The sequence below is a fragment of the Urocitellus parryii genome, unplaced genomic scaffold, assembly GCF_045843805.1.
Source record: "Urocitellus parryii isolate mUroPar1 unplaced genomic scaffold, mUroPar1.hap1 Scaffold_146, whole genome shotgun sequence".
NCBI classification, from domain to species: Eukaryota; Metazoa; Chordata; class Mammalia; order Rodentia; family Sciuridae; genus Urocitellus; species Urocitellus parryii.
The window spans coordinates 384,979-411,441 of NW_027552040.1; the positions used below are offsets into that span (position 1 = coordinate 384,979).

Genomic DNA, 26,463 nt, shown 5'->3' on the forward strand with positions numbered 1-26,463 from the left:
CCTAACAACAACAACAAAAAGATTCTCTTTTGTCTACTCTTGAAATAGTGATCTACTTTATGCTTTGAATATAGCCCTTGCTTCTCAGCCACTGCAGTTTATTTTAAAAATGGACAAGTTTCTCTTCCTCTCTCCTTGATCCTTCCTGATCTCTCACCCTCCCTAATCTTTGGAGAAATAGGATTACCTTTCCTCTCCATTTTAGGCAGATTAATCTGTCCTTGAGTACACACCAACCATAGGATCAAAGTAATCCAGACTTTGAGGATAGTACCAGAAGATCTCAGAAATTACTATCTCCCAAATTAACAAGTGAATTACAATGCCAATAGAAAACACATGGAGTGTAGCCTTTGAATCACTTCTTTAAAAGCCCCCTGTTCCTGCTAATGGGCAGAATCACAGCCTCTGGAACAGGAGTCCCCTGTGTTTTTTTCTTTTTTTCAAAAACTGTGTCCTCATTACTGGATTGGCATTGAGGACAAGGTCCGAGCTTTTGGCAACAATATGCTTTCCACTTTTCAATATATGTAGAAACACTTCAAAAAAGAGAAATCTCCGGATAAAACAGAGCACCATTCTGGGACAGATGGGGCAGGGCAGGGAGACATTGTTTCCATCTGAAGCTCTAAGACCATCCATGTGGTGAGCTGCAGGTCACAGCAAAACACACACTGTGACTCAGTGGCTGAGGTCTGGACTGGTGAGAGAGTTGGGAAGTTCTGGAGAAGGAAAGACCTTGAGCACAGTCACTTTCTCCTGGTGGGTGGCTTTCCTCTGTGTTGGGCTGAAGTGAGGGCTGTGCTGAGCCCTGAGGGCCTCCATCACAGGCTGGAGTCACCTCTGGCCTCAGGGAGCGGAACCCTGCCTGGCAGGTGAGAAGAGCCTGTGGAAATGAGTCTGTTCCTGAGCAGAGGATCAGTGACTGAGGACATGCATGGTGTAGTTTACACAGAAAATCCCATTTTATTTTTTTTTCAACCACCCAGACACTGTCTAGCATTTATTTACATGCAAGGGTAAGAATCAGGACAAATAATAAATAGTGCTTTAAATACAAATAAGTAGTTCTGGTTTCTAAGGAAAACAATTCTATATAATTCTAAGTTAAGTATTTTCTAAATTCCTATTAAAAATAGAAGGCTATTTGCATTAAGTTCTACTCCACCATAACCCTTTGAGGACATAAGGATAAGTGGTGAATTCTATACTCCAAGAAGTCACCAGAAAGATGGGAGATAGTTCACCCATCTCCCTGAACTATATCTCTCAACTGGAAAGAGAATTACTTGCATCATAGATAACATAGCTAATAAATGCAGAAATTATTTGCTATCTAAAGATATCTAAAAACATGGACCTTGGGAAAAGTGATAAGAATTTCTCTGAATCAGTTCTGTGGATTCTGAAACTTCACTGCACTAAAGTTTTGATTTCAATATCTTAAATTCATTTAAACTCAAGGAAGACTTAAATTCCTATAATGAAAGCTTCCTCTTGCTAGGACTGATGGTGGAAAACAGTCTATAATCATCATGAATGGCACCTAGAGTAAGTAACAAAGTGGTTTACCTAGTAAAGAAGCAACATTGCTGCCCAGTGAAATAGTTGGTCAAGTGTGGCACCAAAATGACCACAACTATGAAGGAACAAAACCCCAAATCTGTCAGTTTATATATTTAAGTTGTTATTTTGAATGTTCAAAATGGCAAAAATATCTAGGGTAAAGTATGTTCCATGAATGAAGGAACATTTTCAAGTCATGCAGTTTTTTAAAACTACATAAAACATGAGGTGATGGCAATCTTGGTGCAATGGTGCCTGCTCCACTGACCTCTTCTACTCAGACCTCTACATGATTATCAGAAAATAACATATTTATAATGACCAACATAACAATGTTTAGATTTTCCAAAAAATTTTGCTTTCTATTTAGATTGATCATGATACAATTCCAAATAGAACAATCTCATGCTTTAAAAACAATTTCATGTAATAAGTGCAATTTTAAAAGTCCTGGGTTAATAACAACATTTGGTATTATAAGAGGCAAATTTATTTGAATTTTTTAAAAAATGATTACTATAGAATAAAAAATTAGATTTCCAAAAAAACTTTTATTGTGGTATAAAATGCTAAATTTGATTCTGTATTGATGCAAACAATTTTAAGATCTATACCACATTTTCCTAATTGGGATTTTGAAACAATAAGCATATTCTTAAGCAGATTACTACAATGTTTGCTCAAAGGACAAGCTCCCTTTTGCCAAGAACTTTCTTTTTGTAATTTAGTTTGAGGAATTTCCATCATAAATTATTGAACAGCAGTTCTAAACATGATTTAAAATGTCTTACTTTCCTCCTTGTCTCTTAACTTTTTCTTTATGTTGTAAAGACATGTGCACAGAAAAATGTTCTTTTGACAGAGGTTAATAAATTTAGTTTCCTGATTAAATAATAACATTTTGTATGTTTCACTTTCTCTCTGGCATACTATATAATGTTTCTGTAGTTACGAATCCAAACAAACCAGCCAACTAGTGCTGGGTTTCTGTTCTCGCGACTAAAAGGCTCAGGGGTCACTCTAGTTAAACTGGGCTAACTGGGCTGCACGAAATAACCACACAAGAGACACAAATACCTTTTTCTTTGGGGTCGCTGTGACGGCTCCTCTGACCTTAAGGGTCTGCAGAAAGAGAGAGAGCGAGAGCACGCGCTGACCCCTTTTATTGAGGAGAAGCTATTCAAATGAGGCAAGGGGTCAGGTTTCAGGGGGCTGAGTCTGTCTTCATGATGTCCACTGTCAGCAGGTTGACTGACACCTGGGTAGGCCACACCCAAGGGCACAGTAAGAGAAGGGGACACACACAAGGCACTTCCATGGAAGATTCTGTCCTAAACAGGGCAAGGGGTTATATTACAAAGGAACAGGTGAGCATAGCTTCACCCATGGGGCTGTAACAAGACACACCCATTTCTGTGACTGAGCGCCTCAGCACCCAGCTGGGGAGTGTAACTCAGTCACCCGTAAGGTTGGCCTCCCACAAATTAGAGCATCCCAGTGTTCAAATCAAAATTTTGGACACAATCCTATTTATTCTGGAAGATGCTCAATTCTACACATAGTTCAGGGAAGACACATCCATAAGAACATCCAAAATGTTATGTTACCATACTCTCACATGTAATTGTGCTCTGTTGGATAGTACCAACCACATCTACAAAGTACCAAGGCAGAGGAGTCAGGTGTGGAGACCAATTGGCTTTTGCTGCCACAGTAAGTCACTACCATCATCTTCGAGATTTCCAAGCTGTTCTAGAATACGGAGTAGTCCTTTTTTTTTTTTTTTTTTTTTTTAATCTGGTGGATTAAAGTAGGAATAAACACGTGCTGCTGGATACTCTGCATCAGGATTTTCTGCCATCATTTTCAGCTTTGCTTCAATGGCTTTAATCTTTGCAGTGACATTTAGGTTAGACTGAGTAGGCTCAGTGCTTGAGGAAGGTTCAAGACTGATTGGAAGAATCTTGTCATTTTTGTTATGATTGTATCTCTTTACTTGAGCATGTGCCCATCATACCACCAGCTTCCTAGACAGTGCCAGCTTGCCATTGAGACACTGGATGGCTAGTTCTGCTTCCTTCTTAGTTTCAAAGTTAACAAAACAGTACCCTTGAGGCTGTCCCTCCAAAGCACCTGACTTGTGGAAGAGGAAGTCGAACAGCTTCACCTTACCAAACTTCTGGAGGAGCTTGAGGAGGTGGTATTCTGTGATTTGGGGGTCCAGGTTGCCAAACCATAATCTGTGCCCTTCCTGTAGAAAGCCCTCCCAAAGGATGGATGCATTCTCTAAGGGAAGAGTTTTGGTTTCTGCTTCCATCAATCTCTGGTGGCCTCAGCATTGTACCCTCAGCTCATGCCCCGAAAGCAGGTCCTAACTCCGGGTCCGACAGACATCTAGGTCCATTCACTTCAACTCCGCCCGCCCCATTTTGTGTTTTCTAAAGAAGAAAAATGAGGTATTTTGCCACTTTAAAAACGTTCTCTGAAAAAAAGGGTCTCCACTAGCTAACTGTAGAAAGTTAAGCTGTTCAGAAACAGAATGTATGCAGCTAGTCTAAAAGACCAGAGGGAGAACTGGGCCCCAGTCTCTTTTTCTTTTTTGTCAGCGTCTGAAGGTGAAGAAGGTGCTGTACAAGAGTAGGAAGAAGAGGGGCACTCTGAAAGGTAAGGCCCTGCCCTTCCACCCAGAGGTGACTTGCTCTCCCCTGTCCACAAGAGACAGAGCCATGCTCCAAAGAAGATCAACTGCAGAGACTTGAGAGGAAAGATTTTTTATTGAAAAATGTTTCTTTTTCCTTGACAAAAAAGGATAGTTCAATCCCACAGACCAATGAAACAGCAGTTTCTCCCTTCTGTCCTCTGTCATCGATGCACCCAGGATACCTGCAGTGCTGGCACCTCCCTGGGTGTGGATGACACACTCAACATTACCCAAGGACAAGAGTAAGTCCTTGCACGGTACTCCTTTGCATGAGGGGCTTTTCATGTTAAAATGTTAACAACAAGGTGATCAAAATGCTCTTGAAATGTCTACTTCTCTTTGTTCATTAATACTGTTCACAAGGACAACTAGAGATTTCTTATGCTTTGCTAAAAAGAAAATCAGGCATCTCTCAACTTTAGAGTGTATGTGCCTCCACAACCAGGAGGCTTGTCTTTTCCACAGGAAACTCTGGATTATCCCATGGAAGGTGGAGAACAACTAACAACCACCTGACCCAGGGGCTGATCCCTGGGTGAGCAAAGGGGCATAAGTGTTTTTTTTTGCATTTAGAGTCAGTAGGTAAATGATAGACCCTGCCTAGGGCCCCCTGAGCATATTTGTAGGATCAGGAGTCCTGGCCACACTCCAAAAGTATCCATAAATCCATAGTGATTCTGGAGAAGAGGCCATCCTGGCAGGTTTGAGCACCCCATACCCACTGTGTGATTCAGGGCAAGCCTCTTATTTCCACACCTAAATTCTAAGGACATGGTAATTTACTTAATTCATGAAAAATGATGGAAACTATGGTTAGTGATACCAGTGGGCCATCATTGTCACCCCAGCCCCTGGATCACTGTCAGTGAATCAGTGACAGACATGCTAGTCAGGCCCCCTCTCCCAGGTATATTCCAGTGCACCCTAAGCACCCTACCTGAGAAAGAGGGCACCTCCACACAGGTCAGAATTAGTCTCAATCACTGCCTCAAGAAACCCCAAATCAGGATGCTCCCCAGCCCAAGTGTCACAGTCACAGTGCACAGAAGGAGTGTTCCCAGTGTGCTCTGGGGGGCCTTGGGCCTGCCCTCTTATGTCTCCCATGGGCTAGGGGCCCAGGAAAATAGTTATTACACAGTACTGTTTAAGGAAAAATAGGAAGGAGAAAAGTCTATACGTGTTCAATACAAATTTTTCTTTGTCAATATTTTTGATTTGAGGTTAGTTGAATCCATGGATGAGGACAAAGAAGGTTAGCAGGGACTAAGGCTATAGCTCAGTGGTAGAGCACTTGCCTCACATGTGTGAGGCATTTGGTTAGATCCTCAGCACCACATAAAAATAAATAAAATAAAGATATTGTGTCCATCTACAACTAAAAATATATATATTCAAAGAAAGGTGGTTAACAGTATATATTATATAACCCACAGCACATTACAAAAGGGACTGCTTAGTATTTAATACAACTAATAAAAGCCTTTGTTTCTAATGACTCTGCTATGACCCTCAGGGCAAGTTCTTTGCCACTGGCAGGATAATAAATGCATTCCCAAAGTCCTCATTTCTTGCAGTTGTGACTAGTTTATCATAGGTTTCACTAGTCAACTTGCAGATGAAGCTTGTTCCCATAATAGTCTGTAGGTTCTTGGCAGGAATGTTCTTAAGCCACAAGGCCATTCTGGGTTGTTTATAACTAGAAAATGTCATCTGCAAGTCTTGCAGAGGGATACCCACAGCTGGGGTCATTACACTCTGCTTAGAGGAGTAACTGACAGACACCCCTCTTCAGACCTTCTGCATGGAGAATATTCCTCTTCATTGCCGACCCCAGGATCCACAGGGACCTGGACTGCCACAGGCCAGGGAGGTACCCTACCACCTGCTCTCTAACAATGAGGAAGACAAGGACACCTCTTCTGCCTGATATGCACACACAGGTTCCAACACTTTCTTCTGCACCCAAGCTACCTGTACTGCACAGCTCCTGGAAGTGCCCTTGGGAAGTGCCCTGGGACCCAGGAGATGCTGTATTACAAGAATGATGTTAAACTTTATACATTTATGAAGGCTCTAAGTAAAGAAAACACTTGATATTTCCAAATCAAGGTATGATGTATTTTATTGTTGTTATTTTTCCGTGGCCAAGTAAAGAAGTAAAAATATTTAAAATAAAATAAAAAGTTCAAACTTCAAACTCAGGGCTGAGGCTGGGGCTCAGTGGTACCACACTTGCCTGGCATGTGTGAGACACTGAGTTTGATTCTCAGCACTGCATATAAATAAATAAAATAAAGATCCATCAACAACTAATAAAAATATATTTTAAAAAACTTCAAACCGATTTTTTTTACTTCAATTTCTTATAAGTAAGTAAAACCTAATGCAAAATTTAAGAAGGGCATAATCTCAAAATTAAGAATAGCACTTTTAATCAAACACATTTTACTTCAAAGAAACCTATTACATAATTCTTGCTTCTCTTATTCTCCATAGACCTGGACCCACACTGACCATGGATTCTGTCTTGACCAACTGATAGGAAAATGCAAAATGACCCTATTTTATCCACAGTGTTGACAAGACTCTTACACTGAGGCTTCATCACATCCTTTTGGGATGACTGATGTTGCTGGGGATGGCCTAATGTCAAGAAAAGGGAATCAATGTGTATTTAAGCTTCTAGGCATGTTTTCAAACTGGTTACATATTTAAAATATTGATAACTCTCACAACATCACTATAAACATCAGATTGAACTCAAGGGTGAATTAAATCAGTATTTTACTTTCAACGAGTGACATCACACTAGTTTTGTCTTGTAAGTTATGTCACATGGACTCAAAATTCATAATATTCTGAACATCCACTTTGGATTTAAATCCACATTATGTCTGACTACTAATAATCTACATAACATCATTCATTTTTGTCAATCAACCAACCACTTGACAAGTCTCAGAGACCCTGGTTGTCCTTTGGCTGTTTACTGACTCATGCATGAGGTCATTTATTGTCCCTTGCTGGTGAAACAAAGGCAGAGCTTCTCCAGCCATGCTACCCCACCCTCATCCACAGGCCCTATGAGCATCCCTGCTATAAACACTAGGGTGACCCTGAGGTCCCTGATGCTCACCACAAACAACCAAACTCTCCATACATGCCTATTACAGTTGAGTTATGTGCCTCCAAATTCATATGTGGTCTCAACCACCAATACTTCAGGTGATTTGGCAAAAAGTCCATTAAAGGAGTAATTAAGGTAATAAGGGTCTTATTATGATTGACTATAATCCATTCTGACTGGTGATCTTTGCAAAGAAAAATGAAGTCTGGGTAAGGGGTGGAATGCCAAAAAAGACTCATATGCCTAGCAGTGTTAGTCTTCAAGAAAAATAAGGAAAGATAAAGACCTTGGATTAAGAATAAATAAAGATATGACCACTAGATCAGCATCACTGAAGACACTCATTATGGTTTGAATCCAGAATGTCCCCTAAAAAACACATACTCTGATGACTTGATCTCTAATATTGTAGTATTTAGGGTGGTGCTGTTAGAAAATAATTGAATCAAGAGGACTTTGACTTCATAAGTGGATTCATCCACTGATGGCTTCATAATATGAATGAATTACTGGGAAGTGGTAGAAACTGTAAGAAGTGGGATCTAGTTGAAGGGAGTGGGTCTTTGGGGGCGGGCCTTTGGGGATTATATCTTGTCACCAGCCCCTTATTGTCACTCTCTCTGCTTCCTGGCTGCCAGGAGGTAAGCAGATTTCCTCCACCAAGCACTTCTGCCATGATGTTCTGCCTCTACCTTAGGCACAAAGAATGGAGCTGGCCAACCACAGAATAATACCTCTGTAACCAAGAAGCAAAATAAGAGATTTTCTCAGATATTTTGTCAAAGTAATGAAAAGCTAAGCTAATACAAAAGGGAATAATATACCCAGAAGAGGAAGGTAAAATAATCAGTAAATGTGAAAAATTAAATCCTACAAGAGGAGTTGACATGCAAATGATAAATAGTAAAATATCATACATTATCAATATAACAGACAATCAAACTTCTAGGAGGAAAACACAAAGAATATTCAAAACCACCAGAAGAAAAAAGAACAAAATGACAGGAAAAAATATACACTTTTTCATAATAACCCTGAATGTAAATTTTTTAAATTTTCCATATAAAAGATACAGATTGGCCGAATGAATTAACAAATAAGACCTAACAATATTGTGTCTATAAGAAACTTACTTCATGTACAAAGATATACACACACCAAGAGTGAAAGAATGGAAAATGATGTTCCGAACAAAGGGAATCCAAAAGCAAAAATGGGAGTGGCTACATTTATAATTGACAAAACAGACTTTAAAACAAAATTAGAAGAGAAAAAAAGATCAGTATGCATTGATCAAGGGAACAATTCATCACAAAGACATAATTATTATAAATACATAAGCAATATCTTGGAGCAATCAATTTTTAAAAACAACATAATTAGAGAGAAATAGAAACATAGGCCACAATAAATATATCATCCAGATTTTTTTAAAAATCAGCAAAGAAACATCAGTTTACATTGTACTATAGATTGAATGGATTAAACAAACATTTAAAAATATTCCATGCACAGCCAATTTGGAAAGCAGTATGGAGATTTCTCGGAAAGCTGGGAATGGAACCACCATTTGACCCAGCTATTCCCCTTCTCGGTCTATTCCCTAAAGCCCTAACAAGAGCATGCTACAGGGACACTGCTACATCGATGTTCATAGCAGCTCAATTCACGATAGCAAGACTGTGGAACCAGCCTAGATGCCCTTCAATAGATGAATGGATAAAAAAAATGTGGCATTTATACACTATGGAGTATTACTCTGCATTAAAAAATGACAAAATTATAGAATTTGGAGGGAAATGGATGGCATTAGAGCAGATTATGCTAAGTGAAGCTAGTCAATCTTTAAAAAACAAATACCAAATGACTCCTTTGATATAAGGGGTGTAAACAAGGACAGGGTAGGGACGAAGAGCTTGAGAAGAATATTTACAGTAAACAGGGATGAGAGGTGGGAGGGAAAGGGAGTGAGAAGGGAAATTGCATGGAAATGGAAGGCGATCCTCAGGGTTATACAAAATGTCATATAAGAGGTAAGGAGGGGTAAGTCAAGAGAATACAAATGGAAGACATGATTTACAGTAGAAGGGGTAGAGAGAGAAAAGGGGAGGGGAGGGGAGGGGAGGGGAGGGGGGACAGTAGACAATAGGACAGACAGCAGAATACATCAGACACTAGAAAGGCAATATGTCAATCAATGGAAGAGTAACTGATGTGATACAGCAATTTGTATACGGGGTAAAAGCGGGAGTTCATAATCCACTTGAATCAAACCGTGTAATATGATGTATTAAGAACTATGTAATGTTATGAACGACCAATAAAAAAAAAAATATTCCATGCAACATTTGCAAAATATACTTATTTTCTTCAGCATACACAAAAAAATGTTTTCCAAAATAGACCATATATTAGGCCATGGAGCAAGTCGTACCAAATTTTTTTAAATGAAATACTTTTTTGGATTTTATCTGATCACAATGAAAAGAAACTAGACATAACTGCAGAAATTACACAAATACATGGAGATTGAGCAACACACTACTAAATGAACAATAGGTCATAGAAGAAATCAGAAGGGAAATTTTAAAATCCCTTGTATCAAATGATATGGAACCACAACTACCAGAACCGGAAAAATAGTACTAACAGGCATGTTTATAGGAATGAATGCCTATATAAAAAATTTTAAAAAATAAAAAAATTAATAACATCATGATTAATCATAATATTATAAAATATTACCAAAACAAGAACAAACCAAATCCAAAATCCATGGAAGGAAAGAATCAGTAAAGATCAGAAAAGAAATAAATGTATTAGAGACTAAAAGAATAATAGAAAACATCAATGAAACAGTTGGTTTGCTGAAATGATAATATTGACAAACCCTTAGCTAAATTGACAAAAAGAAAGAAGGCCAAAATAAACAAAATTAGACCCCCCCAAAAAATGAATCTTAACAACAGGTACAGTGAAATTCAAAGGATCAGTATGAAAGGTTTTTTTTTTTTTTTTTGAGAGGAGTGTGGATGGGACTATGTCTAATAAATTAGAAAATCTAGAAGAAATGGAAAAATTTCTGAATACATATGACTTGCAAAAATGGAACCAAGAGGATATAAAATACCCAAGATTGAAGCAGTAATAAAATATTTTGTTTAAAAGAAGAAATTAAAAAAAGAATGATCGTAGAACCAATGGAATCATTGCTGAATTTTACTAAATTTTTAAAGAACTAACAAAAATGCTACACAAATTAATTCATAAAAAAGGAAAAGAAAGCTTTCAAACTCATTCTATGAAGCCAGTTTTACCTTGCTAACAAAACCTGTAACAATAGAACAAGACAGCTATAGACCAATATCTCTGATAAACGCAGATATAAAAATCTTTGATAAAGTACTTTCAGATTTAATTTAATAGTGCATTAAAAAGATAGTATGCCATGACCAAGTTTATTTCATTCCAATGATGCAGGAATGGTTCAACAAACACAAATCAATAAATGTAATACAGCACTATGTAAAATCAAGGATAAAAATTATATGATTATCTCAATTGATGCAAAAATTCTCTGATAAAATTCAGCATCTCTTTATGATGAAAACCCTGAATAAATTACACATACTGGGATCATGTCTCAATTCAGTGAAGGCTGTATATTATGCTAAACTGAAAAAAGCCTAAAGCGCTTTCTATAAGATCAGGAATAAGAGAAAGTAGCAAATCAAATTAGCCCTGTTTGTAGATGATATGACTGAATACCTAGAAATAAGGGGGAAAAAACTATCAAAAGTAAAATTGATAAACTCAATAGAGTAGGATTCAATATTAGCATGCATTTAAAAATTAGTCATTTTTGTATGCACCAATAATGAATTATCTGAGAAAGAAATCAGGAAAACAATCCCATTCAAAAACATTAAGGAGGAGAAAAAAAGGGAAGAGGAAGAGGAGGAAGAAGAAGGAGAAGGAAAAGAAGAAGTATAAGAAATACTGAGGAATAAATCTAAGAATGTGAAAAGTTTCTACAAAACACTGAAGAAAGAGATTGAAGAACACACTAGAAGTTAAAAACACTTATTATGTTCATGAATCGGGAGAATCGGTATTGTTAAAATGGCCATACTACCCAAAGCAATCTACAATTCACTGTAATCCCCAACAAAATACCAATGACATTCTTCATAGAACCAGAAACAAAAATCTAAAATTCATATGTAAGCAATAAAGACCAAGAATAGCATAGCAATTTTGAGCAAAAAGAGCAATATTAGATGCACAATACCTGAATTCAAATTATACCTGAGAGACATAGTAACAAAAACAGTATAGTATTGGCATACAAAAGAGGCAGGTAGAGTAATGGAACAGGACGGGAAACTCAGAAATAAATACACATTGCAACTGATATCAACAAAGGTGCCAAAACATTCGAGAAAGAAGAGCCTTCTTCAACAAATGGTGCTGGGGAAACTGGCTATTCACATGTAGAACATTGAAACTAGATCTCTCTCTCTCACCCTGTACAAATATCAACTCAGAATTAAAGACCTTAATGTAAGATGAGTCCTTCAAAACTACTAGAAAGAACATGGAGGAAACATTTCAAGATCATGGCAAAAGCAAAGATTTCCAAGTTACGACTCTAACAGCACAGGAAATCAGAATAAGAATGAACAAACAGGATTGCATAGAATTAAAAAACTTCTGCACAGCTAAGACTACAATCAGCACAGTGAAAGATAACAAAGAGAATTCGAGGCAATCTTTGGTAGCTATTCATCTGACAGAGGATGAATATAGAAAAAACTTAACAATCAAAAAGCAAGTAATATAATAAAAATGGACAAGTGACTGAATAGACACTTCTCAAAAGAAGAAATGCAAATTGCCAATAAATATATGTGAAAAAGCTAAACATCTTTAGCCATTACAGAAATGCAAATCAAACCTACCAAACCAGTTGGGTAAGATGGTTATTCCAGTTGGAATAGTTATTATTGAAAAAAAAAAAAACAGTAACAAAGAAACATAGGTAAGGATATGGAGTAAACAGAACCATATACAATGTTGGAAAGAATGTAAATTAGTACAACATCTATAGAAAACAGTATGGATGTTCTTTAGAAAATTAAAATAGAACTACCATATGACCCATCTATAGCACTGCTGGGTATTTATTCAAAGGAAATGAAATTAGCAAATGAAAAAAAATATCTGAATGATCATGTTTATAGTGACACTATTCACAATAGGAAAGACATGGACTCAGCCAAGGTGCCCATCAACAGATGCATGAATTAAGCAAATATAGTATATATACATGATAGAGTATTATTCAGCAAAAGAAAAATGAAATACTATCATTTTTAGGAAAACAGAAGTGGATCTTGTTAAATGAAATAATTCAGATACAGTAAGGCAACTATTGCATGTTTTCTCTCACATGTGGAAATTAAAAAACAAAAAAGAGGGGCTGGGATCATGGCTCAGTGGTAGAGCACTCACCTAGCGCATGTGAGGCCCTGGGTTGGATCCTCAGCACCACATAAAAAAATAAATTAAAAAAGGTACAAAAAAAAAGATATCTAGAAAGAAGGATAATTTGGGACCAGGAAGCAGGTAGCAGGGAGAGGGGAGAATGAGCAAGGGTAGAAAGAAGGTCAATGCATGATATGTTCATGTATGGAAATGACACAAAAAAACACATTAATTTATACAGCTAATATGTGATAATAATAAATAAATATATAATATATGCACATATGAAAAAGAGGAGATTAGGACAAAGACACACAATAGAAAAGACCAGGTGAGGACATAGGGAGAAGATGGCATACACAATTCCATGAGAGAATTCTGAGAAGAAAACATCCTAACAACATCTGGATCTCAGCCTTACGATCTCCAGAACTTTGAGTCAATAATTTCTATTGTTCAATCAACTCTGTCATGGCACGTTGTTATGGCAGCCCAAGCTATTATACACCCCTTTCTACAAAGAGGAAGAGAAGGTGGACTCTGCCTTTTCCCATGGAAACCCCTGGCCCTATGTCCCTGGAATATGGGACCCTCACATGAGTCCATCACAGTCCAGCAGCACCTGACATCATTCTCATTATTTTAATGTTTTTGATGACATAACAGCTCTAACAATTTGAAAACTAAATGACAGAATGGGTACAGATGGGCTAGTTCCAGATTGAAGAAAATTAAGATGGAATGGAAAATGTAAGGGACGCCAAAATGGAGTAGTCAAGATAATGAATGCACAATTTTCCAAAATCCAAATTAATGCAAAAACTCTACGATGAACTCCAAAATGTCAAAAACTTACATCAGAGCAGGATGCACTGAATGATATTCAAAACCTTAAACACAACCAGGCATGGTGGCTCATGCCTGTAATACCAGCCTCTCAGGAGGGTGAGGTAGGAGGATCCTGAGTTCAAAGTCAGACTCAGCAAAAGCAAAGTGCTAAGAAAGTCAGTGAGGCATTACATCTAAATAAAACACAAGAAATAGGGCAAGGGCTGGGGCTGGGGCTCAGGGGTTAAGTGCCCCTGAGTTCAATCCCTGGTACCAAAAAAAAAAAAAAAAAAAAAAAACCTTAACCATAAAAATAGCACAGACTGCAGCCAATAAGAATGGACCCCCTGTCCGTAGGGCTGGAGTTGACCCAGAGGGCTTCAGCTCCCAAGAGTACAGGGAAGTGTAGATAATATCAAAGGAAAGGCAGAGACATATTGGCAGCAGGGACTCTTCACCAACCAGTATCAAAGTATTTCAATACTGTAATGATCCATACAACCACACTGGTTTAAGCCATGGAACACCAGCCTATTAGTACAGGTGGAATCAGACACTCCATTGCCCTGTGACACAGGTGATGTTTATGTATGAATAAATGTCTGGCCCCAGTAAAAATAAGGTATCCTTGAAGTTAAGTGCACATAATATATGCCTTTACATTCTTATAGTAGGGCTCAGTATTTCGACTTCTAGGGTGATCAATAAATGCTGATGCCCTAACTGAACTATAGAAAACATTTTTATCTCCATTTAACTTGAACATTCTAGAAAAATGTAGAATGACCCATGAAGAACAATTTTCTGAATGGAAATAGTCTTTCATGGGCCATTTCTATAACTGGCCCATGAATGGCGAGTGCTTTCTCAGAGACTGTTGTCCTGTTGAGTTTCATATGAAAAGAAAGAAGTCTGTATTCAAATTTTAAGTCAGAATCCCTTTGCCTTGGGAAGGGATGCCACACACAGAGGTGTTAATGAAGGGCTTTGGGAGCAGGGACATCTCACAGAGGTGTGGATAAAGATGAGGAGTACATTGATGGACCAGCAACACCTGGAAGGAGGCCACACATCCAGGTGTAAGTGACAGAGAGAGACATGCTCCTGGACTTTGGCCTGAGGCTGTCATGGAAGATCTGCTGCCATTTCAGCCATGAGTTCAGAACTCAGCCTCTGTCAGAGCTGTCTCCAAGGAAGACCATAGAGGTCAGGGAATTATCACCCTGGCCTCTTTCCCCTCCAGCCCTCCTCTCCCCAGATATGTCTCCCATTGGGTAAGATCTATTGCCAAAGATCCAGGGAGCCAGGTTGACGCAGGGTGGCATGAACACAGGATGATGCTGAGGGGTGATATTCAGAAAAGAGCCAAATAGTTCAGAGTTGTGAATGTCATATATTTATATCTGCATTAATGATCTGACAACTTTCAAATGCTTCCCATTTAACCAACATCACAACAGGAGATGTTAATAAAGAAGGCATTAGTCTGTGCCAACCAAATTCTAGCAGACAGTACTTTCCACTCCAGGTGAGTGGAGAAGCTAAGAGCCATTAAACTAGTTTGGAACCTATGTTCTCTCTCTATCAGTCTCCAGCCAGAAGTCTCCTGAGCAACACAAGAGTAAGGATTGAATCACCCCCAGCCCTTGCTCTCTCTAAGGGGTACAGAGCTCAAGACAAAAGTGGAAAGAAGGACAGTGTGGCATAAGTAATAGATATCAGTCCTTGTCTACAGTTTTAGCTATGTCAATAGAAACAATCCTTTCAGTTTTCATTAATAATTTTTGTTTTTGTTGTATATGTTGATTGATTCACACTATGCATATGTGAAGAGACTTTTGCCTTTCTTATCATTTTTCTCTTTTTATTGTCCTTTTACTATTTTCTTTTGTTTTTTGAAGGTTACTGAGTTTTTCAGGGTTTTTTGTTTTTGTTTTGGTTTGGTTTTTGGTTAATTTTCTTAGCTTCTCCCTCTAATAGTCAAATTCTCTTGTTCTCTCTCTATCAATCTGTCAGTGTATTTTGTTTCATTTTAAAACTCTTGTTTTCCCTCCACCCTCCCCCACCACCACCATTTCATTATGGCCTTCACTTTTTACCTCTCTTCTACTTTATCTTTTTCACCTTTGGAATATTCTAACCTTTCTTTTGCCTTCCTTTCCTATTTTCTTCCTTCTTAATGAACTGTATTTTTGCCATATTTTAAAACTATTTAGATAATGTAATTTTTGCTCCCACCATTCATGTTTTTGCAGTTATTAGTACCATGGGTGTTGCAGCTGACATTAGTGTTTACTTTAATGCTAAATCTAATTCACTGTTGTTTGTTGTTGCTGTTTTAATTTATGATACCATCATTTCTCCTTTTGTGATTATTAGTATTGTAGATGTCAAAATTGACACCTGGTATTTATTTGAATGTTACAGATTGTTCACTCTTTATTGTTGCTCTTGTTTTATTTCCCCTTTTCTGTAGTTGCTGGGTATTGAATGCAACCCTTCAAATTGATGGATCATATTCTCTGCTGCTGAATTACCCCCAATCCAGCTAGAGTATTGTGCACCTTGTTCCACACATAACTATGCTCAAACATCAGCAATACTTTAACACAAAAAATGAGGCAGGGACCCCAGCCTGACAACCAAATTTTTCAAATACACATTTCTTATTTTTATGGAATAAAAACAACTGGCTTACAAATTTTAACATATATGGACACTATTATATAACACCTATTTTTTCCCTGTAACAGTCAATAACTTAAAATTTGAAAGCAGTCAATTACACATTTCACTCATTTATCTTATTCTTTTCTCTTCTTCTTTTTTCTTTTGTACTAAGGATTGAACCTAGGTGTACTTAACCAGTGAACCACATCCCCAGCCCTGTTTTTATTTTATTTTGAGAGAGCTGTGCCAAATTGCTGAGGCTGGCTGTAAATTCACAATCCTCCTGCCTTACTCCTGAGCCACAGGGATTATTGGCATTCATTTTATTCTTAACACTTGGCTTGAAACACGGAGGATGTGCCAATATATGAATGATGGAATCACAAACAACTGAACACTCACGACCTCTGCATCTACCAATTCCACATTCCCAGCAATTCACTCAATGCTGATTCCTTCCTTCCTGGCCTTATTCAAAGAATAAGCACATTAATACACATAAAACTACAGTAAAATGGAGCCAGTTCAATACAACTGATGGGAAAAGAATGTGTTGCTGCAGGATTACTAGAGAATGACATTGCACAGGAACCCTGAATGTCAAAGGAGAAGGCAGAAAAGAAGGGGCAGAAGAGATGGAAAAGATGATCAAACTAGCTAAAGGAATGATGGACAGGCTTGGGAGGGCGGGTCTTCAAAGACCAGCACATAGAGAATACATTAATGCTATTAAAACCTTATGAAAGTGGATGACAAATGAAATACAGAACATTTTAGAATGAAATACAAGGCTGAGGACAAGTCTGCAGGGAGTGCTGAAATTAGATTGACAGAGCTGCCAGAGAGGCTGCCGGAGAGAAATTAGACAGCACTGCCACCCCTCCCGACCTCATCCTTGGTTTTAAAATGGTAGAAGGGCCTTTGAGGTAGGAGAAGCACATGCCAAGCTAGGAAACCCTGAAAATATACAATGTTAAAATAAATAATGAATAACATTGCAAGTGGAATTTAAAGAAATAAAACTGAAAAGGGAATCTGCATCTAAGAGTCTTTATATGCCAAAAAAAGTAGTTTGGATGTTATTTGCAGTACACACAGCAGTGGAAATACAAATTGAGAAGAAAATAACTATCACTTTTGGTTATAAACCATATTGCATTAAATTACTGTCAAAATAAAAATGCAAAATTCTGTGTTTGAATCATTATTTTTACTACTAATAAAAACCAAGAGAAGGCAGAACCACTATTGTTAAAGGATGCACTGTGACTATTTTACAAATAGTGCTGATTATTATACCTGCATTTTTTATAGTAGGAGCTTCTTGTGGCCAACAGCTCCTGCATACTGAACTTAAGAGTATATATATATATATATATATATATATATATATATATATATATATATATATATATATATATATCTATCAAAGACAGCTGCAGTCCTTCCAGGGATAAGGCTCACAACTTTAGTCTTTCTGGTACCAATGTTTAACCCAAGGTGCTAGAATGATATCTCCTCTTGAAGATCATCAAGCTAATGGAAAGTCTCCATCAAAGACCATGTTCTACTTTGAAACCAGTAAACCTGAATCCATTTCCAAACTAATGGGAGAAGGAAGAGCTATTTTCATGGGAGCAAGAGAAACTCTAAATATCAGACAATTCAGCAGGGAACATCTTGGTAAATCCAAGAGACACAAGGAAGGAAGGAAGGAAATGATGATGGCAAGAAGGAAAAGATCTTGATAGTAACATCTATTAAATGCTTCCAGAAAATATGGAAAGCAGTGGCAGAGTTATAAAATCAAATGAAAAGAGGGTTATGTATGAGAGATTACCAGGAAGAGGAAATGCAGCCAAGCTAACACAGGGATTCACCCTGGGATGGAGCACTTTGGGTAAGCCTCATGTTCTGAAACCACTCATTGTGTGTAAGGTTCCCAAAAAGGATAGAATACTGTTCTACAACTCACTGTGTCCCACAATGCCATACTCTCTATCCCCACACTAGCAGAACCCCTCAATTCCTGCTCTCATGCTTTGTGTTGTCATGAACATTGGCTATAGTTTGCATCCGGAATGTCGTCCCAAGGCCTACGTGTTAAGAGGCTTTGTCCTCAGCTGGACACTGTTAGGAAGTCATAGAACCTTTGAGAGGTATGGTTTAGTGAGAAGAAGTTAGACTATTTGGGATGTTTGCTTGAAGAAGATATTGCAACTTCAAGACTGTTCTTTCTCTCTTTGCTTTCCAGCTACCACGAGGTAAGCAGCATTGTACCACCACACACTTCCTGCCATTATGCAGTGTGCTGCCACAGACCCAAAGCAATAGGGTCAAGTGACCATGGAGTGAAACCTCTGAACCTGTGAGCCAAAATAAGCTTTTCTTCTTTTCAGGTTGATTATTTCAGATCTTTTTTCACACAAATGGAAAGCTGACTAATACTCTCCCTAGCTCCTATATCACTACCCATGTCCTTTGCTTGCTTTATATAATTTTATAACTTCTCATAAAACTTTGATAAAGCAAATGAAGAATTTTAGAATCATCCCTCATACCCTTCACCAGACACAGTTCCCTCAAGCAGTCAGCATCCAATAAATTTTTATATGATAAATGAGGGAATAAAGAAATGACTACATAAGGAGTATAGTAGTAATGAGAATCAAACTTGGGGAAAAAATACAGATCTGTTCTTAAACCCTAGATCAATATATAATAGCTTGGGCTTGGGTGTGGAAGGATGCTCTGAATGAACAGCAAACCAATGGGTTAGTCCCCAGTTTTCTAGACAAATATTTTGTTAATATTTTTTTCCTTTTGTGTTAATTTAAGAAATACCCAAATGGCAACTATATGATTGACTTGCACCTATATTTTACTGAATGCTTTTAGTCTGTACTTTATGCTCACCTTGGCTGCAAATTTTACTACTTTTATCATCAGATGAGAAAAGAGGGAAAATACAATATGCAAACGACATTTCCAAGTTAAGAGTAAATTATTAAGTTGCAGTGCATTGTACAAAAGAAGGTTCCACGGGGAAGCAGAGAAAAGTGGAGGGAGAACCAAGTCATCCTAGGGTATGGGGAAGACAGGACATCTGCACCCAGCAGTGACAGTGTGTCCCACACTTAAGGCCATGTCAGCATCAGAAATAGCACTATTAGTCACAGTACATTACTGTTGTTGACTTGAACATCATTACTTTTTTAACTGCTGACTCTGAAGCAGTAATTGGCTAACCTCTGAAAATCTAAAGGTAAATAAATCTCCATTCAAGTCCTCCTTTGAAGTCAACTGTATCATAAAGAACATTATGGAGGTTTTCTGTTAAAAAAAAATCTGCTCAAACAGAAGTTTGGAAGATAAAAAGTTGCATCCACTTTCAGTGTGGCTCTTACAATATATCACTCTGATGTTAAGACAGGGAGAAAGACACTTACTGTATGCACATCCATACACTTTAATCCACATCCCAATTCTGTCTTCGGGGTTCCAGGCTAAAGGCAGGAAACACAAGAACCTGACTTCCAAGGGAGGCTGGAGTCTGTAGTGCACTACACTGAGTTTGTTTCCTGGAAAGCCCTGAGAAGAGACAGGAAAAGGGATCAAAATATCTGTGAAATGCTGTTTCCTCATCAATGCAAAATGCCTTGTTCACTTTGTTAATGTGTAAAAGGTGCTAGTATTTAAGCAGATGTGACTCCCTCTTCCTAGTCCTTGAATTAGTAACCACTGTCCAAGCTCCCTTATTTCCAGGATGGTTTAAATTTCATAAGCACCATTAAACCAGTCATATACATACTACTCTTAAAGTCTTGCTTTTAGAAAGTAGTTCATCCCCTAGTCCCTTTCACTAATCTTCAAGCATAGCAACAGAAACATAGAAACCCACATTCCCTGGCCCTGGAATAATAAAAGTCCAGAGCCAATATGGATATAGAAAACAGGGTACTAAATGCCTCTGGGATTGATCTGTTCTTATCATCTGTGTTGTTTAAAGAACTGCATCCTTAGAATATTGCTGAAATAAAGCATTTCTAAAACACAATATTAAGTTGGAGGTTTTTACTGCTTAGTTTTACCTCCTGTTGGAAATATTAACCCAAGGAAGAAGACGGGTTTCCCTTACTCAGCAGAAAGTGAATAGCTCAGGTTTCTCAGTACTGCTGCTCCCTTCCCAATCAGGAGGAACACATTTTATAAGACATTTGGAAATATAATATTTGCTTGCAAACAGGTTTTAAATAGAGAAAAGCCAGAAAAAATTTTTTCAATGGCTTCAAGACCATATATTTAAAATAATGTATGCATATTGAAAACGATGCTAGAAACATTGCAAATAAAAGTGCATGTAGCTTAACATATGGCCATAAATCTATTTTCTAAAAAATGAATTAGGTCCCCATATTTGACAAATTATGCAAAAGAATAAAATACGTAGTATTTATCATTATAAAATACAATGCCTTAAATAAGTGTTTAATAGTATGCCCATCTTATGGGCAACTTGAAGGAATTAAACAAATCATTGAACTATATAGATTCATACAGTTTTAAGGACATTTTAACAATTCAGATAATAGCATTTTCCCATTCGCTTCCTCTATATATTGAATATAGTTAAAACATAAAATAGATATTTGGACAAAATTTAGGAAACTTTCTCATTGTGAAATGCCATTCACTGTAAATAATTCGATTTTGCATTTAGTACAGCATTAAAATGCTCTAAAAGGTAGGAAATTTATTTCACTTACCATCTGGATCAATCTGGGGTGGATTTGGAGAGTTCCTTTGATCAATAAGGCCCTTCTCAGAGCCCTAATCCATTATACTCATATCCTCAGCACCTCACCAAGCACAATGTCCTGTTGGTGCCATGCGTGACATGAATTCATCACCATCAATTACGTTTGCCTTATTTCCCAGGAGATTTAAAATCTATCCATGACTAGTTCGGTTCTGGCAAATGAAAGGCACTCAATGGCACTGGTGCAGGACAGATGTTCCTTGACTTTCAATGAGGATATGCCCCCAATGAATCCACTGTACACTGAAAAAATGGTGACTCTAAAAGGCATTTAATACACCTCACGCACCAAACACAGTGTATCAACTCAAGACACTGAAGAGAGAGTATCTATTGGTTCCCCATGAGATGCATAAATGACTAAGCTGGGCTCACTGCCATTGCCCAGCATCCTTTTGCCTAAGCTATTATAACAATTTATATTTTGATGAACAGCTTCTTTGTTTCTGGGGACGTGGAGTTTGATATTTGCTACACAGAGGATGCTACATGGTTGGCCCCTTCATAAAGCCCTGGTCTCCCAGGCTTGGGATAATATCCTGATTCTCAACATTTTGTGTTTGTCCACACATGTCACTGCTGGAGGATATGAGTATGTCCCATTGCAGCTTCACTGGGAGAGGAATCTGGGGAGCTAGCATATAGTTTCCTCCACATGTTTCCCTGGCTGATCAGGTTGTGTACTCTATAATTGTAAAACTCATGTGAGTCTCCTGGTGACTCACTGAACCTGGAGGTGGTCTTGGAAACTCCTGACACAAGACCTATTAAATGCAACTTTCAGAGGCAAAGACTCAGAATTGAAAGAGCCTAATACAAGCTCTACCTTGGTGAGAAAAACACACAGCTAGCTCTGCATCACCACCCTTCCTTTCACCTTACACAGATGGCCCTTTCTTTTCTTTTTTTTTTTCTTTTTTTCCCCAAGAACAGTATTCTACAAGAGACAATCAAAAGGATCCTAAATGCTATCAGTTGGTCAACTTTTCCTGATTTATGCTGAGTTAAAAAAATAACATATAAAGTATATGTATTAAAAAGTGATAGTTTTTGGTTCCAAAGCACTGGTAGTTATTAACATATCATCTAGTTAAAACAAACTTTTCACATCTCATTTTTTTAACAGACAAAAAAAAAAAAGTACTGCATTTCTTGTGAGTAGGCCTAGATGTTACTGTTCTCTGTCTCATGATCCTTGTCTATTGCAACCTGAAACATGATTGTGGTGATGCTGCATTAAAATGACTACCCTGTCATAAGAGGATTCTTTCCCCGCTTTTCAACACTTTGAGTAACAAGCACAGGGCAGAGGAAGGTTCTTGGAATGCTTGTACCTCCAGAGAACTAGGGCACTTCTATGTCTTTCTCAACATGTTGCTCCTTTGACTAGTTCACTGCTCCTCAGAATGACCTATTGTGCTTACTATAAAGTATACAAATAAATGAATGCATTGATATTTTTACTAACTGTAAGGCTTTGGTAGACTAGTGTAGGCAATATATGGTAGGACTAATTCTTAGATTTATCCTACACTGTGCTTTTAAGGGCAACATACTGACAATCACTAAATTTGTTAGCATTTATTAAAAAAAAATAGTCATTTCAGAGTGGTGGTCCCACCTCTGCATTCAAAGAAAGTGTTCATTGAAAAATATTTAGCCAGTCCTGGGGTTGTTGCTCAGTGGTGGTGTGTTTGCATAGCATGCATGAGGCACTGGGTTCAATTCTCAGCACCACATAAAAACAAGTAAGTAAATAAATAAATAAAGGTCCATCAACAACGAAAAAATATTTAAAAAAAAATATTTAGCCAAACATTAAAAAAAATGTCAAGATGAAATTACTATTTTTCTAGTTCTGTATCTAAAGCTAATCTTGTAGTTTTAGTAATCAAATAAAGATCTTTTTTCTTAGCATTTTTTTTATTGGTTGTTCAAAACATTACAAAGCTCTTGACATATCATGTTTCATACATTTGATTCAAGTGGGTTGTGAACTCCCATTTTTACCCCAAATACGGATTGCAGAATCACATCGGTTACACATCCACGTTTTTACATAATGCCATGTTACTGACTGTTGTATTCTGCTTTTTTCTTAGCATTTTAAATTTGAGTTGTCACCTGGTTGATTATAGGCTTAAACAGATAAACAAAGGATTATAAAAGAAGAGTCTGGAGGTCCTTAAGACAAATAAACCAGGCATAGGAGACAAATAAAGCATAATCTCACTCATAGGTGAAATCTTAAAAAGTTGATATCTTAGAAATTGAGGGGAGAAAAATGATTACCTGAGCCAGGGAGAGTAGGGTTGGATGTGAGAAAGGTTGTTCAACAGATACAAAGTCAAATTTAATTAAATTTAAGTGGAAAAAATAAGCTCTGGTGTTCTATTGAAGGATTCAGTGACTATGGTAAAAAATATCATAGACTTCAAGATAGCTAGAAAAGGAGATTTTTGAATGGTTTACAACAAAGACGTGATAAATGTTGGAAATGATGGATATGTCAATTACCTTGGTATGTATGTATGTATGTATGTACGTATGTATGTATTTAAACCACGGGCACTTAGCCACATCCCCAACCCTTTTTTTTTTTTTTTTTAAAGAGAGAGTGAGAGAGGGGAGAGAGAGAGAGAGAGAGAATTTTTAATATTTATTTTTTTTTAGTTCTCGGCGGACACAACATCTTTGTTCGCATGTGGTGCTGAGGATCGAACCCGGGCCGCACGCATGCCAGGTGAGCGCGCTACCGCTTGAGCCACATCCCCAGCCCCCCCAACCCTTTTAATTAATTAATTAATTAACTTTGAGACAGGATTACAAAAGAAGAGGCCGGATGTCACTGAGTCTTGCTAAGTTGCTTAGGGCCTCACTACGTTGCTGAGGCTGGCTTTGAATTTGCTGTCCTTCTGCCTCAGCCTCCCAAGCCACTGGGATTGCGGGTGTTGCCACCACACCCAGAAATTACCTTGTTTTGATCTTTACAGTGTATATACGTGTGGTGTGTGAAAATATCACACTCTACCTCACAAGTATGTACAATTATCACATGCCAATAAAAATGAAATAAAATTTATTTCAAAAAAGTTATTATGTCACTTTAAGAAACAGGAAGAAAGAAGAAAGGAAAAAAGGAAGGAAGATTATACAGATTAACAAAATCCACTTTCTAATTCCTGGGCAAATCACAATGTATGATTTGTAGTACACAGGAAAATGGTCACTCTGTCTCCAAATGTCCCTTCGCTTCTTCCCTATAGTGTCTGAGGGGCTATGATGATGTTAAAATCTTGATTTACCTGAGTCTTAAAAGCTATTCAATCTTTAGAAGTCTTTAGCTGAAATGGGCAGGGCATCTCACAGGTTAGGGTCTCACATCCATGTGCCCTTCCACAGGTATTCACATAATGACCAACCTGGACAGGTGCTAACTGGGCTTCAGAGCCTGGGCAAGCAAAGCAGGTGTGGCTGCTTTCCTAGAGGAGCTTATGTTCAAGCATCCTTTACTCTCACCTGAGACCAGTTGACATGACACATCAGTAAAAAGGACTCATCTCTGCGGAAATGGGATGACAAAGGGCTTTCTATGACCCCTGTTCTATTTTGCCTCATGCTGTTTCTGTGGACAGAACATAAACCGTGCAGAAAGACTGTGTTGGGGTAAGTGCTTCTACACCAAAACTTTCTAAGATTGTGTTATGATCTTACCATTTTTCACTTTTATTGCACAACTGTCTCATTTCTGGGTACATTTCAGAGAAAATTCTTAAGCAAGCATTCAGTTAAACCCATAAAAATGTACTGAAGTGTGATCAAGTGGTTGTTTTAACAATTTATAATTATAGCTTCTAACATAAAAGCTGCTTCACACTTCACATGTCAGGCTTGTTAGGAGTCAGATAAATTCCTAAATGTGAGCAACCTCTATTGTATTTCTGTCCTGAGCTATTTTTCTTAAACATTTCTACAGTGGCTTTTAAGAGGTGACATTAAGGGAAAACTTTGACGGCTATCTTTTATTTTTATATTTATTTTAAAATTTTTATTGGTACGTTAGAATTACATAGACTGGTAGGTTTCATTGTTCACATAGTCATACATGTGCATAATTTGATCAGTTTCATTTCCCTGCATATCCTCTTTCATCTCCTCTTTCCTCCCTTTGATCCCCTTGCTCTATTTACTGATAGCCCTATTTTCATGATTATTTGGTATTTTGAATACTTCAAGTATTATAGAAACAATGGAAGAAAAACCTCTTTTTATTCTCTTGCCTTGAAGAAGCTTTCTAGTTTATAATTTTGAGTGTGATGTGTTCTGAACCCAGCATAAAGGTGGTAGATGTTCCAGTGCAAGGTTGGCATTTTTCGTTCACTGTCCACTGCTCAGAGGTTCACTTTGGCCAACTAGTATCCTCTGTCTTCAGTTGCTCTGCCTTTCTTGTTGTTGAACTTGCCTCAGGCCCTGTGGGCCTTGGGTCTCTATTCAGATTCCTGGTTTCTAAGATGAACACATTGGAGCGCCCTGGACACCAGGAGAGCACCCACAAGGTCCTATGATCATGACAGGAGAATAGGGGAACTGAGGATGGTGAGATTGCTCAGTGCTGCTGCCTACAAATTCCCTGCCCTGGGCAGTGCCCTGATTCTGAGGAGGCAGCAATGGATGCTCAGTTATTAAGTTCCTCAAAGCTTTCTGCCATGTTTGAAGTCTGTATAAACTTAGGGAAACAGTAATGGGTTTTTTGTAGGGGGGAAATATATCTATATATATTTTAGAAAAATATACACATAGAGAAATATATATATATATAGCCAGAAGATCTAAGTGTTCCTGACCTGTTGTGACTTTAACTGTGTATTAATCTCTTAATCTCCTTCCTGGGTGAAATAGAGATGACTGTGATTTCCCTGATACCCGTCTCCTGCCCCCACCACCAGGGAAGATGGGATAGTGTTATACCCACTATATAAAAACACACATGACTACCACGGTCGAGTACTCATGGAATGAGACAAAGGAAGAACATTGTGAAAGAAGAAACAACAGCAGAAAGAGAAATGTTATCTCCTATAACAGTAATAAATGCACTTGAGTTTGAAAAGCACCAGACACTGGGTACTCCAGGGCCTGAATCTCCACATGCTGCTGGTAGACCCCTAGGAACCTCAGTAGAGTGCTGGGTTCACCATCAGCTAACAGAAAACAGTTCACCTCCCTAATTTATAGGGAACTAAGGTGGGTATGTTTTGGAATTGT

At 37.9% G+C, this 26,463-nt stretch overlaps 1 pseudogene; it reads right to left on the bottom strand.

The window, feature by feature from the left end:
* Nucleotides 1-3,293: 3,293 nt before the first annotated feature.
* Nucleotides 3,294-3,883, bottom strand: LOC144251694 (putative RNA-binding protein 18 pseudogene; annotated as a pseudogene).
* Between the last annotated feature and the right edge of the window lie 22,580 nt (nucleotides 3,884-26,463).